Source organism: Scyliorhinus canicula, chromosome 6, assembly GCF_902713615.1.
Source record: "Scyliorhinus canicula chromosome 6, sScyCan1.1, whole genome shotgun sequence".
Lineage (NCBI taxonomy): Eukaryota > Metazoa > Chordata > Chondrichthyes > Carcharhiniformes > Scyliorhinidae > Scyliorhinus > Scyliorhinus canicula.
Genome location: NC_052151.1, coordinates 111,346,552 through 111,362,558, shown reverse-complemented (window position 1 = coordinate 111,362,558; position 16,007 = coordinate 111,346,552).

Below are 16,007 nucleotides of genomic sequence, written 5' to 3'. Positions count from 1 at the left end.
TTTGCCTCATGATAATAATAATAATCTTTATTGTCACAAGTAGGCTTACATTAACTCTGCAATGAAATTGCGTTGAAAAGCCCCTAGTCACCACATCCCGGCGCCTGTTCAGGTACACGGAGGGAGAATTCAGTATGTCCAAATCACCTAACAGCACGTCTTTCGGGACTTGTGGGAGGAAACCGGAGCACCCGGAGGAAACCCACACAGGCACAGGGTGAACGTGCAGACTCTGCACAGACAGTGACCCAAGCCAGGAATCGAACCTGGGACACTGGTGCTGTGAGGCAACAGTGCTAACCACTATGCTACAGTGCCGCCCCCATTAACTACTTATGATAAACCACATGCTTTAATAACTCTGTGTGAAAAAATACCTTCTAACCTTTATTTCTGTCCTCAGTCTGGGCCAATCAATGGCAATTATCTAACCAGAAGAAACACTCTGGGTGGGATTCTCTGTTTCTGAGACTCAGTGTTGACCATAAGACCACAAGACATAGGAACAGAATTAGGCTATTCAGCTATTCGAGTCTGCTCCGCCATTCAATCATGGCTGATATTGCTTTCATCCCCAGTCTCCTGCCTTCTCCCCATAACCCCTGATCCCCTTATTACTCAATAACCTATCTATCTCCGTCTTAAAGACACTCAGTGATTTTGCCTCCACAGCCATCTGTGGCAAAGAGTTCCCCAGATTCACCACCCTCTGGCTGAAGAAATTCCTCCTCATCTCTGTTTTAAGGGATCGTCCCTTCAGTCCGAGATTGTGTCCTCTGCTTCTACCTTTTCCGACAAGTGGAAACATCCTCTCCACTCTACCTAGGCCTCGCAGTATCCTAGAAATTTCAATAAGATCTGCCCTCATCTCTCTAAACTCCAACGAGTACAGACCCAGAGTCCTCAACCGTTCCTCTATGACAAGCTCTTAATTCCAGGGATCATTCTTATGAACCTCCTCTGGACTCTTTTCAGGGCCAGCACATCTTCCCTTAGATACGGGGCCCAAAACTGCTCACAATACTCCAAATTGAGTCTGACCAGAGCCTCATACAGCGTCAGAAGTATTTCCCCATTTAGAAACTATGCCTCCATTCCTCCTTCCAAAGTGCATAACCTCACACTTTGCCACATTATATTTCATCTGCCACTTTGTTGCCCACTCTCCTAGCCTGTCCAAGTCCTCTGCAACCTCGCTACCTCGATACTACCTGTCCCTCTACATATCTTTGTATCATCTGCAAACTTAGCAAAAATGTATAATGTTAATGTATATTGTGAAAAGTTGTGGTCCCAGCAGCGACCCCTGAGGGACACCAGTAGCCATCAGCTGCCATCCTAAAAAAGACCCCTTTATCCCCATTCTCTGCCTTCTGCCAGTCAGCTAATCCTCTATCCACAGCAGGATCTTACTCTTAACACCATGGGCTCTTAACGTATTTAACAGTCTCCTATGCAACACCTTGTCAAAGGCCTTCTGGAGATCTAAATAAATCACGTCCACTGGTTCTCCTTTGTCTAACTTCCTTGTTACCTCCTCAAAGAACTCTAACAGATTTGTCAGACATGACCCCCCTTGACAAAGCAGTGCTGACTCAGCCTATTTTATCATGCACTTCCAAGTACTCCGTGATCTCATCTTTAATAACAGACTCTAAAATCTTACCAATGACCGAAGTCAGGCTAACCGGCCTATAATTTCCAGTCTTCTGCCTCCCTCCCTTCTTAAACAGCGGAGTCACATTAGCCACTTTTCAGTCCTCTGGGACCCTCCCTGCCTCTAATGATTCCTGAAAGATCACCATCAATGCCTCAACAATCTCCTCAGTTATCTCTTTTAGAATCCGTGGACCTTTACGACAGGAAAACAGCGCCGCACCTGGACTGATTCCGCTACTATTGAGGGACTAACACCGGTGCCACGTGGAACACAATCAATGCCAATGAAAAGTGGTGTGTGATTCCCCGGGTCCGTGATTAACACGCAGGAGGCTGACAAGCTGCAGCCACAAATACACATTACACTCCCTGCGCACACTTATCCCAGCCAAAAAGATGGCACTGGTTGTGCTGGAACTGATCGGTCGTCTAGGGCCAGAAGGGGTGTCCTGTGGGGACACCTATATGGCCGATGGTACCAGCTTCAAAGTGGGCTGTTAGCGGTGTGCACAGCTGCATGGCTGCCTTGCTGGCTGCGGCAATGGTGCTCCGTGCCCATCCACCCCGACCCCACAGCTCAACTCCTGGCCACCCCCCCCCCCCCCCCCCCCCCCACTGCTCCCTCCAGCCCTGGCAGCTGCCCCTTGGCCAACGGCACAACTGTCAGCAGACTATGGTGATGTTGGAGACCTTCTGTACTCTCTCTTTCAGCAGCCACAATGCTGCTTTCACGATTGTTAAAAGCACAAGTGAACCATACCGTCGGGAACTTGGCCCATCGGAGGCAGAGAATTGCGGAGGCCCTGGAGAGTACGGGCAGCACGGTAGCATTGTGGACAGTACAATTGCTTCACAGCTCCAGTATCCCAGGTTCGATTCCGGCTTGGGTCACTGTCTGTGCGAAGTCTGCACATCCTCCCCGTGTGTGTGTGGGTTTCCTCCGGGTGCTCCGGTTTCCTCCCACAGTCTAAAGATGTGCAGGTTAGGTGGATTGGCCATGATAAATTGCCCTTAGTGTCCAAAATTGTATTTAGTGTTGGGTGGGGTTACTGGGTTATGGGGATAGGGTGGGGGTGTTGACCTTGGGTAGGGTGCTCTTTCCAGGAGCTGGTGCAGACTCGATGGGCCGAATGGTCTCCTTCTGCACTGTAAATTCTATGAGTACAGGGTTGGCCCGCTAATGATGTGCAAATGGTGCCTACTGTATGTGCAGTGTGAAACGCATTGACGCTGTTTTCAAGGTGACTGAGAATCACGATTTGGCATTAATCGCCATCTGCCGCGATTTTGGCGTTGAAAGTTATTTTCCGCTCAACGGCATTTCCCAACTCCGCTGTCGGCTAATGGAGAATTCCGCCCTCTTTCTCTGTTTACTTTGGAAAACGTTTCATAATTTTGGAAATCTCAATTGCATCCTCTCTTAATCTTCTCTGTTCCAATGGAAAAGAAAACAATTCTTTGAATTTTCATAGCTATGGGCGGGACCCGTACCGGCGGCAAGAGTGGCGTGAACCATTCCGGCGTCCGGCCGCCCGGAAGTTGCGGAATCCTCCGCACTTCCGGGGCTAGGCTGGAGCTGGCACTGGCAATGGTCCCCCACCGGTGCGGCGTGATCCCCGCCCCCGCCCGAAAACCAGAGCCAGAGAATTCAGCAGCTAGCATGGGAGCAGCGGGGCGGGATTCACTCCGCCCCCCCCCCCCCCCCCCCCCCCCCCCCCTCCCCCCCCAGGCGATTCTCCGACACGGCAGGGGTTCGGAGAATTCAGTCCATAATCTCTCATACTTCATATAATTATAGTGAATCTTCAATTCTGTACTCAGAAATGTACCAAATACTCCAACTGTCCCCTCTGATGTCTTGTATATATTTCAAAATCTTCTTTACTCTATATTCAATTATACTACATGGAAAACACCTCCTCATATGATCTTTTCTATTTGTGTTCCTACCAATGAAGATCTATTGATTGCAAATGAACTGACTCTCAGGTGTTATGGACGGTCAATCAATACCATCGACTTTGTGCCACTGCCTGAGACAGATTTCTACCACAATGTCTCTATTGCTCCACTTTACTAAGATCTTCCATCGAAGGCATAACTTCTTTTACTGTTTTGTTCCCTAAAATGAACCATTATTTTTCTAAATCCATTCTGTAGAAGAAATCCTGAGCTCTCACAGTATCTGTAATAATATTCACAGTGTAATGTCATGGTGCAGATTGTTTTATTCATATGTCCTATTAAAGTTAATTTTAAGTGATTAGTGAATAATTTGAATGATCAGTGTTAAAACTAACAGAAACTGACACTACCAATCAACCTTTCGACTTTCAAAGACCAAAGGGAGTATTTTGCTGCCTGTACAGTTGCTTTATTCAGCGGCAGACTGCCAATCATAGTAAAATTGTTGAAAAGCTCAGGGCTCAGTGAAGAAGTCATGTGTCGATAGAGTGTAGGAAGATCCCAGGTTCAAACTTGATAAATGCTGAGTGAATTATCTTACTGGGGCAACAGTGAGGGAACAACGGTTGATCTCCATACCAGTGTGTGATTAAAGCTTTGCTACCTCCTAAAAGGAGACTACATTTAGTGGCAGAATCTGGGCTTCTAAGCTGGAAGAATGATGCTATAGACAGTCCCGAAGAGTGAAGATCATTGACGCTGTATTCCGCAGAGACTGGTCCTGGGTGTGGCTGGAGCATCCTCATCATATGGTTAGACGTGGCTTTCATGACACGGCCTACAAATTATTAATTTGTCAGAAAATCCCTCCTCTATTTCACTCTACATTCCAAGGACAGTCAGAATTTCCAGTCTAAATATTTTGATCCAATCGTTTGAGGAGGTAACAAGGAGGCCTGAGAGGGTAGCATGCTTGATGTAGTTGAGAAGGATTTTAGCAAGACTTTTGACATATGGCAGACTGGTCAGAAAATTAAAAGCTCTTGAGATAAAATTCAAAGTGACAAGTTAGATTTACAATGATTTCAGTGGTAATTCGTCAAGGGCTATGGCCAATGATTGCTTTTGTGACTGGAAGGTTGTCCTGTGGGGTTCTGCAGAGTTTTGTAATAGCCCCTTGCTCTTTGTGACATACATAAATGATCGAAGCTTAAATGTCGTGTTAGAAAAACAAAGATAGTTTTAGAACAAAGAACAAAGAACAATACAGCACAGGAACAGGCCCTTTGGCCCTCCAAGCCTGCGCCGATCACGTGTCCTATCTAAACCCATTGCCTGTATCCTCCTACACCCCGTCTGTTCAGGTGCCTATCCAGATAAGTCTTAAAGGTCGCTAACGTATCTGCCTCAACCACCTCACTTGGCAGTGCATTCCAGGCCACCACCACCCTCTGTGTAAAAACCTTCCCCCGCACATCTTCACTGAACCTTTCCCCCCACACCTTGAACTTGTGCCCCCTTGTAATTGTAATTTCTGCCCTGGGAAAAAGCCTCCAATTGTTCACCCTATTGATACCCCTCATAATTTTATATAAACTTCTATCATATTGCCCCTCAGCCTTTGTCTCTCTATGGAGAACAATTCCAGTTTATTCAATCTCTCCTCATAGCTAATACCCTCCATGCCCGGCAGCATCCTGGTAAACCTTTTCTGTACTCTCTCCAAAGCCTCCACGTCCTTCTGGTAGTGCGGTGACCAGAATTGGACACAGTATTCCAAATGTCCCCCACTCAACGTTCTATATAATTGTAACACAATTTTCCAGCTTCTATACTTGATACCCCATCCTATGAAGGCAAGCATGCCATATGCTTTCTTTATGGGATTAATATTTTTATTGGTAAACAATAGAAAGTGTAAGTGGGCCATTTAGTTCCGGCAGGTGAACATAGGGCGGGTTTGGCCAATGCTGAAATCGCTCAGACGCGATTAGCCTCCGATGCCAAAATCGTGGTAGGCGCCGGTTTGAGGATGAATCGGGATCCTCCAGCACCCCGAAAATGGCGTAAATGTGTCGCTCACCACGTGGTGTTTATGTATTGTTGGCATATCATTAGCGGGTCTGACCCGGGGTTTCCGAGATTCACCGCCTCCGATGGGCTGAGTTCCCGACGGTGCGGTTCACTTGCGATTTCAGAATTTGTACCTGGCCTCGTGGCTGCTGAGCATTGGGAGAAGAGGTAGGACACGGAGTGGAGTGATTACGGGCTGCCGCCCCAGACACCGGTCGTGCTGGCTGCGGTGGAGGGGCCACTGCCAGCAGTGGGGGAGGGGGCCATAGCCGGGGTGCCCCACCCGACGGACTTGGGCGGTGCCCAGGCACCGACCGCCATTATTGCGGCCATCTTGCTGCATACCCACTGACCACCCACCTTGGTCCCTGGTTTTACTCAGTGACACCGGCTGTAAGGAGGCAGCCCACCCCCCCACCACAGCGCACCTCCCCCCAGCCCCAAAGATCCACCCAACCTGCCGCCACCCTCCGGCAGACCACCCATGGTCACACCTATGGCAGTCCACAGTGAGGGTAGTGCCAGCCAACAGTACCCCTGGCATCAGGGACGGGCGCTAGGTCCAGGGGCCCCCACGGTGCTGGACACTGATGGGGCAGGGGTGCGGGAGTACATGCGGGACCGGAGCCCATCTTCCCAACTGGGGTCACCGTGTAGCCCATGGAACCTGGTTGGACATGAGGGTAAGCACCATGCTAAATTGGCCTTTCACATCCTGCAGACAATGGTGTTTGGAGTTCAACCAGCAATGTTGGCTGCCTGGTGATGGTCGCAGCTCTGCAAGGTGCCCTGTGGCCATATGAGCGGGAGCCACTCGAAGAGAAGAGGGAAGCTGCAGCAGTGGAGAGGGCAACATCAGAGCAGACTGAAGTGGAGCAGATGGCAGCTGCACAGGTTGGAGGGCCGGCCTCCCAACAGGCCAAGAAGGAGGACATGCCAAGGAGGCGCCGCATGAGGCCCCATGTGTACTGGCAGCGCCTGTCATTCGAGGACCTGCCGGACCGGGCATGCCGTCGAAGATTCCGGCTGAGCAAAGAGACAGTGCGACATATCTGCCAGATGATGGCACACCTGGCACCGCGGGGGTATGGGGGAGAACACCCGCTCCTGGTGACTGTCAAGGTGATGGTCGCCCTGAACGTCTATGCCATGGGGTCCTTCCAGTTGCCGAGAGGGGACCTGTCTGGGATCTCAGAGCTCAGTGCACAGGTGCATCCGTGCAGCCACAGACGCCCTATGTGCCCAGGCGGATCAATGCATCCATTTTGATGTGGACCGAGCCCACCAGGATGCCCGGGCAGCAAGGTTTGCCGCCATCGCCGGGATGCCCCGGATTCAGGGGGCAATAGACGTGATGCATGCTCCTCGGGCACCTGCGGATAACAGGCTGCTCTACACAAACAGAAATGGGTACCACTCAATCAACATCCAGCTGGTCTGTGACCATCAGCTGCTCCTCTGCACCTGATACCCAGGCAGTGTGCATGATCCTGGCACACTCAGCAATTCCTGTCATGTTCGAGGTGCACCCTCCCCAGCTGAGGGGTTGGCTCCTGGGTGACAGGGGTTATCTGCTGCAGCCATGGCTGATGTCACTTATCCGGAGCCACAGACCAGCGCAGACACCCGCTACAGTGTGGCCCAAACAGCGACCAGGGGTGTGATCGAGCGGTACTTCGGTGATGTCACCCTAACTGGGCGCGATCCAGATCAGCATATTTAAATGAGTCGGATTCACCCGGTGCCCGGGACTCAACAGCCATGCCTGGGAAACCTCGCCTGGGCGCCATGAAGTACTGGTCCACGCAAACATGGACCAAGTGTAATGGCACCTCGGGGTCACCCCCAGGTGATCAGGGACAGGGCAGGGTGGCACCCTGGTTCCCCCTCTGGCAACCAGACACCTTGGCACTGCCAGCCTGGCACATTGGCAGTGCCACCCAGGTACAATGACTATGCCACCCTGGCACTTCCAGAGTGCCCAGGTGATACTGCTGGTCAGTTCAGTCATACTGAAGGTTGGAGCCATCTGCCGAGTAATGGGCTGTGCAGTGGAGATGGTCATGCCAGTCTTCTAGGGAGTGACAGCAGTCAGCCGAGGGTCTCTTGAACCGCTCATCAGCCAATAGATGAAGGAATATATTTTGCAGGCAGGACAAAAGGTTCACTTTATCAAAGTTTCACCGCCACTTATGGGGTTGAAAGGATTGTTCAGCGACCTGTAGTAAAGCACAGACTGTTGGACAAGTTGACTTAGGGACTTTGAGGTGGACACCTTCGGTGGAACAAACGAGTATTACATCCTAGTCTGCAGAGGAGGTTACGACCTAGAAGATTGTTAGTAACATCAGAACTGAGGAGGAATCGGTGTTCACCAATTTATCCTGTGAGGGAGAACGGAACCTTATCTGATAGAGGTAGGGATGGTTGTTGGCCCGTTACTGCGGCAACATCAACAGTTTGTGTGAAAGGCGAATGCTAGGAGCCTCATCTGTATGAATAGTGAAGTGGTGCCAGTATCAACGGATTATTTAGTGTAAGGAACAGTCTGAGGTTTTGGAGGTTGTGGAGGCGGGAGTGGCATGGCAGCGGGGGTTGGCGTCTGCTGTCTCTGAGGGCAATCCCAGGACCAGTGCCCCTGGAGACCACACGTATAACAGGCACCATTATTCTCTCCCCTGCCCGCTTGCCTATCTCTCCCACGTCTACCATTCCGAGTCCACCGCTGTTGCTGTCCACCAGGTGGGCAGGCGAACAGAATCTTGTCAGTGCCTTTGGGCTGCTGATACTGGAGCTGCCGCTCACAGTGTTGTAGTGCACTAATGATTTCAGGCAGGTTTTGCTTACCCTCCCAGCCAACACAAGTCAGTGTAAACATTTTCTTAATATCAGGCTGTACAAGGGCATTAACAAGCGCCGGCATAGTGGTTAGCACTGTTGCTTCACATGCCAGAGTTCCGGGTTTGATTCCCGCTTGGGTCACTGTCTGTGCGGAGTCTGCACGTTCTCCCCGTGTCTGCATGGGTTTCTCTGGGTGCTCCGGTTTCCTCCCACATTTCCTGAAAGATGTGCTTGTCAGGTGAATTGCACATTCTGAATTCTCCCTCAATGTACCCGAGCAAGCGTCGGAGTGTGGCAACCAGGGGATTTTCACAGTAACTTCATTGCAGTGTTAATGTAAGCCTACATGTGACAATAGTAAAGATTATTATTAAGAGTCATTGGAAAGGAGATCTTGGGAAGGAGAAGTCTATGGGAGAGTGGTGACGCACTTGCGAGAGGGACACCATTTTGCATTGGGAGCTCACTTGGGTTCTGCATGCTGACCTCTGCTTCTGAGACGACAACCCTCTAATCCCCCTCATCCCACTAGCTCCATCACCCTCTGCTCTGCCGGGGTCTTCATTCGCAGGTCTGGAATGCTACCCGGTGGTTTTCTGCCACTCCCTTTGATCATGGCCGCCTTGTTCTATGGGGCACATTAAGGAAATGGTGAGATGCATGGAAGCATGTTCTATAGGGATCCACAGTTGGCGGCATGTGACAATACAATTGTTGGGGTTTGGTGGACGATGGGATGTAAGGGAGATGCAGGCAGATCAGTTTTGGTCAGTCTCTCGAGGAGTGGAAGGTGTTGTGAGGAGTGAGGGACAGGAGTGATGCCAAGGGTATTGAGGTGGTGACTCACCCGAGCTGCCCTGAGGAGATAATTCATAATTTTTCGGCACTGGGCCCTCTTGGTGAGGCTGTCAGTACTGATTGCCTCTGCCACCTCCTCCCTGGCCTTGTTGATTTAGTCTCCTGCACACCCTGGGGAAGACAGTGTCCCTCCTCTCCTCCACTGCGTCCAGCATTCTTTCCGGCTCACCCTCCATGAATATTGGTGCAGGTCTTCGTGGAGTCATTCTCTTGGCTGGGATGAGAGTATTTTGGGAGCAGACTGCTTATAAGCAGCTCCAGCTTGTCTGGCTCTCCAGCGCAAATTTCAGCCCCCAGAAATTAGATGCAATGGGATAGGAATTGCTCGAAATTCATGTGGGCAGAGTCCTGGTCCATTTGCATGTCCCGACTCGCTTCCCGAATAGCGCCCCCAACACAATTCAGCTCTAACAGTAGCACGGAGAATTCCGGCACCCTTTTCCCAAATAACATCCAATTTTAAGTAACGTTATGAGCCAAACCCAGGAAATAATTACCATAATCAGGCAAAGCTGGGAAATAGCCCTCAGTTTCAGCGAAGGCGGAATATTCCTGCTGCTTTCAGGAGATGATGGGCACGATTCGAGTGTAATTTTGGGCCGGTTTGGCAGCGTGATTTGTGCCGGGTGTTTGGGTGCGATCTGATATTCACTCACATTTAATTATCTTTTGGAGCTTGAAGAGTTTTGCACTGGTAAATCCCACACTTCAAATTTTTTTCTGAAGTGGGAAACTAAAGTTGTCGGCAAGACTGGCTTCTCAGAGATTAGGGTGCCATTTTTAAAGGTTGCCCAGATCTCAAAGTGAGGTTTAGGATCCCCCACACCTCCACTCATGGACATTGTGACCTCCCGCAGACATGAGCAACACCTGCAACCTTTAACCTTTAAGCTCCCCCTGATCAAGGTTGGCACAGTATTTAGCACTGCTGCCTGCTGCCTCACAGCTTCAGGGACTTGAGTTTAATTCCAGCCTTGGGTCACTGACTATGCGGAGTCTGCACGTTCTCCCTTTGTCTGTGTGGGTTCCTCTGGGTGTTCCGTTTCCTCTTATGGTCAATATTTAAAAAAAATAAATTTAGAGTACCCAATTTATTTTTCCAATTAAGGGGCAATTTAACGTGGCCAATCCACGTACCTTTGGGTTGTGGGGGCGAAACCCACCCAGACATGGGGAGAATGTGCAAACTCCTCACGAACAGTGACCCAGAGCCGGGATCGAACCTGGGATCTCAGTGCCGTCAGGCTGCAGTGCTACTCACTGCACCACCGTGCTGCCTGGATTGACCATGTTAAGTTGCCCCTTAGTGTCCAAAGGTTAGGTAGGGTTACAGTGTTGTGGGGGAATGGGCCTAGGTAGGGTGCTCTTTCAGAGGGCCGATGCAGATTCTCTGGGCTGAATGGCCTCCTTCTGCACTGCAGGGATTTTATGGATTCTATTACTAAACATCTGCGTAACCCACCCTGCCATCCTGTTTAGAAGAGTGAGAGAGGATCTCACAGAAATTTACAAAATTTAACAGGATTTGACAGGGTAGATTAAAAAAGAATATTCCCGATGGTGTGGGACTCCAGAACTAGGGGTCATAGTTTGAGGATAAGGGGGTAAACCTTTTAGGACTGAGGTGAGGAGAAATTTCTTCACCTAGAAAGTGGCGAATCTGTGGAATTTACTGCCACAAAAAGTAGTTGAGGCCAAAATATCGTGTAAGTTCAAGAAGGAATTAAATATAACTCTTTGGGCTAAAGGGATCAGGGTATTGAACTTGATGACCAGACATGATCATAATCATGCAGCACGGTAGCACAAGTGGCTAGCACTGTGGCTTCACTGCGCCAGGGGCGCAGGTTCGATTCCCTGCTGGGTCACTGTCTGTGCGGAGGTCTGCACGTTCTCCCTGTGTTTGCGTGGGTTTCCCCCGGGTGCTCCGGTTTTCTCCCACAGTCCAAAGACGTGCAGGTTAGGTGGATTGGCCATGCTAAATTGCCCTGAGTGTCCAAAAGGTTAGGAGGGGTTATTGGGTTACGGGGATAGGGTGGAGGTTAGGGCTTAAGTGGGTCGGTGCAGACTCGATGGGCCGAATGGCCTCCTTCTACACCATATGTTCTATGTTCTATGATGAATGGCGGAGCAAACTTGTGGGGCTGAATAGCCTCTTGCTGCTTCTACATTCTATTTATCCAGGCATGAGGGTGACCTGGTCGCACAATCATCCACGTTGTGGGCTTTGGTGCATCGCCCTTCCCAAGTGAGCATATTCCAGTATGGGGTTACTCAGGTTTCATTGAGTATCACCCCAGATCTATATTTTGTTGCATTATCTTTAGAGGATATCTCTGGAATCGATTGGTAGGACAATAAAGGAGGGGGGAAGAGAGAGACTGAATGGAAAAGGAAAAGAGTGGAGGAGGGAGGGGTTGTGAAAAAATAGGAAAGGAGAAATGAAGACACAAGGGTATGGGGTGAACGAAGAACAGAGCGGGGGAAACATTTTAATCAAAAGTGCTGAGTGAGGGAGGGAGGAATGAGAGTTCAATGAACAGAATGGTTAGGGAAGGGACGGAAGGAAAATGGAATGGAAGAGAGTGAGAGGCGGAAAGGAAAGGGAAAGTTGATAGGTAAGATTGGAAGGAAGAGAAATAGAGAGAGAAGAGGGCAGCATGGTAGCATAGTGGTTAGCACAATTGGTTCACAGCTCCAGGGTCCCAGATTCGATTCCCAGCTTGGTTCACTGTCTGTGCGGAGTCTACATGTTTTCCCGTGTGTGCGTGGGTTTCCTCCGGATGTTCAGTTTCCTCCCACAGTCTAAAGATGTGCAGGTTAGGTGGATTAGCCATGATAAAATTGCCCTTAGTGTTGAGTGGGGTTACTGGATAGGGTGGATGTGGGCAAATTAAGTGGTGTGCTCTTTCCAAGAGCCGGTGCAGACTCAATGGGCCGAATGGCCTCCTTCTGCACTGTAAATTCTATGATTCTATGAGGAGAAGAAAGGATAAATTTGCTGATAACTTAGTTTACGCAAATGATGGAAACCATGACCTAGGAATTTTGTTCTGTAGAAGGATCATTTAGGTCTGAAATGTTAACTCTGACAGATGCTGCCAGTCCTGTGGACTTTATCCAGCATTCTCTGTTTCTGTTTCAGGTTTCCAGCCTCCACAGTATTTAGCTTTTAATATCTAGGAATTTTAGATGGGCAGGGAGGAAGAACTAAAAATACCCCCAGTATTTTTCCTTTAAGCTCATTTTATTTGAACGTGTGAACTATGCAGAACTTTTGGTGAATCATAATTGAGGAAGGGTGGATGATTGTCCTATGAGCTGGTAGTTTGGAGGGGGTGGGTGAAGGGAAGTTAGCAATATCCAGATGCAGGTATTACCAGCTGACCTGGGACAGGAGAGCTCACGTTCTTTGATATAGATTTGGGACAGGCACTCCTGCTCTTTGCTGATCCACATTCAAGAGTTCTTCTTGTTGGTTAGTTGCACATAGTGATGTGTTCCTTCAGCAGATGTCGAAGGAAGTGTGATGTGTTGGGTATGCTGGGTCTGCGAGGACTGCGTTTATCATAGCAGTGAGAGAGACAGGCTTCCAACACTTGGAGAAATGCAACTCTATTTTATTGAACTCTTAACTATTGAACATGCTTTAACTGTGGGTTGACACTATGCTGAGTTGACTGGAGACCTGAGGATAACCTGACCAGACTATCTTACTACCACATGGTGGAGGTTCTAGTTGTTGCTCACAGTCTCTGACTGTCTCAGAGGCTGCATCCCGATAGAGCGGGATACCTAGTGCCCTCTGGCTTTATAGTGGCCGTGTCCTGTCTGGTGATTGGCTGCTGTGTTCTGTATGTTCATTGGTCATCCTGTGTGTCAATCAATGTCTGTCTGTGCATCATCATATACTTGTGTGTATATTATGACAAAGTGCTGTGGTATTCAATAATCGAAGACAGAGCTTTTAAAATGCGCAACACCCGAACCTATAATTGCCATATGTATAGTGATCAGTTTTATTCTCTGACCGTTAATAACCCCTCTTCCAGTTGTGTATTGCTCTCATTTATGCCAGAATAGAATGTGCAACAAATTTCTTTTGTGCTATGAAAGGAATAGAATGTATTCCTATTTTGATATTTAGATTTCTGAATATCTCTGCATCTTTTGTCTATCTAGGACACGATATGTTGGTCCTGATTAATGTTGTACAACCCACTCATTTGTAAAATGGAATGCTTTTTGATATCATATCACTGGATTCAGCAAAAGTACTGCAAGCATGGTTTAAATATTTACAAACTGCATCAAGAGACCAAGCCAGAATAAATTGCTCAAGGAACTGGGCTCTTTTCAATTGTATCCTTTTTTATTTTTCTTGGATTGACCTCACAAGCCAGAGTGCAATGATTCCTGGGTCACTGTCCATGTGGAGTTTGCACATTCTCCCCGTGTTTGCATGGGTTTCGCCCCCACAACCCAAAGATGTGCAGGCTAGGTGGATTGGCCATGTGATTCAAACTGTTACTTATTAAATGGTTGTGACCAGTGATTTATTTCAAGTTTACTTACTAAATGTTTTAGATATGTGCTGCTAATTCAATTGGCAGGTATGAAATATTATTCTAAAAGCATTGCATGTCACTTTCATGATTGAATTAATGTGCTTCTCTAGTCCATATTTTGCCAACAACGTAATGCATTCTCTGAACACAAGCTTGCACACTGTAGCCCTTATGCAATCAGTTTACACACAGTTCAAGAAAAGATTAACAAAAATAAAATGACAAATTGCCTGAAACAGCACCATTGCACATTGAAAATAAGAGAATTGATTCCGGGTAAATTCTACCTTTATGAAATGAAATGAATGAAAATCGTTTATTGTCACAAATAGGCTTTAATGAAGTTACTGTGAAAGCCCCTAGTTGCCACATTTGGGCGTCTGTTCGGAGAGGCCGGTACGGGAATTGAACCCGCACTGCTAGCCTTGTTCTGCATTACAAGCCAGCTATTTAGCCCACTGTGCTAAACCAGCCCCATTTATTCATGCCTTATTGGGGCAAAGTAGCAAGGAAGGCTCAACAAAAAGGACCAGGAGGTATAAAACATTCTCAAGATGTATGTCCAGCAATGAGCACAGCTACAGTCATGTACTGGGAAAACTTGAAGCTTGAGGAAATCCCACAAATCCCTACTGCCCAACACTGAAAGGTAAAGGGTGGAATTTTCTGCCGGTGGGATTTTGAATGGCTTGCTGCATTTTCCAGCCCCACACGCTGTGTAACAACATCCGTGACTGGCCATAAAATCCGACGAGCGGAGCTCCTCAGTGCAGGAAGAGATTGAGACGTCATTTTTAAATGGCACCCCAATCTCTCAAACCCCGACACAACCTCCCAACTTAACTGTTGGGGGATCCTTGAGCCGACCCCACACTCCGCACCTCATCACATACCGGCAGGGCACCCCTGGGCCTGACCCCCGGCGTGGTCAAAATGCTAGCTTGCCACCTGGGCACCCTGACAGTGTCAGGGTGGCACCCAGGTGGCACTGCCAGGATGCCAAGCTGGCAGTGCCAAGATGCCTAGGTAGTACCAGCAGTGCCAGGGTGTCATTTAATGAAGGAGCCTCAACTGCTTCACTGGGCAGGGAATTCCATAGATTCAGAACTCTTTGGGTGAAGAATTTCCTCCTAAGATCAGTCCCAAATCTACTTCCCCTTATTTTGAGGCTATGCCCCCTAGTTCTGCTTTCACCTGCCAGTGGAAACAACCTGCCCGCATCTATCCTATCTATTCCCTTCATAATTTTTTATGTTTCTACAAGATTACAAGATCCCCCCCCCCCCCCCCCCCCCCCGCATCCTTCTAAATTCCAATGTGTACAGTCCCAGTCTACTCAACCTCTCCTCATAATCCAGCCCCCTCAACTCTGGGATTAACCTAGTGAATCTCCTCTGCACACTCTCCAGCACCAGTACGTCATTTCTCAAGTAAGGAGACCAAAACTGAACACTATACTCCAGGTGTGGCCTCACTAACACCTTATACAATTGCAGCATAACCTCCCTAGTCTTAAACTCCATCCCTCTAGCAATGAAGGACAAAACTCCATTCGCCTTCTTAATCACCTGTTGCACCTGTAAACCAACTTTTTGTGACTCATGCACTAGGACACCCAGGTCCCTCTGCACAGCAGCATGTTTTAATATTTTATCATTTAAATAATAATCCCTTTTGCTGTTATTCCTGCCAAAATAGATAACCTCACATTTGTCAACATTGTATTCCATCTGCCAGACCCTAGCCCATTCACTTAACCTATCCAAATCCCTCTGCAGACTTCCAGTATCATCTGCACTTTTTGCTTTACCACTCATCTTAGTGTCGTCTGAAAACTTGGACACATTGCCCTTGGTCCCCAACTCCAAATCATCAATGTAAATTGTGAACAATTGTGGGCCCAACACGGATCCCTGAGGGACACGACTAGCTACTGATTGCCAACCAGAGAAACACCCATTAATCCCCACTCTTTGCTTTCTATTAATTAACCAATCCTCTATCCATGCTACTATGTTACCCTTAACACCATGCATCTTTATCTTATGCAGCAACCTTTTGTGTGGCACCTTGTCTAAAGCTTTCTGGAAATCCAGATATGGC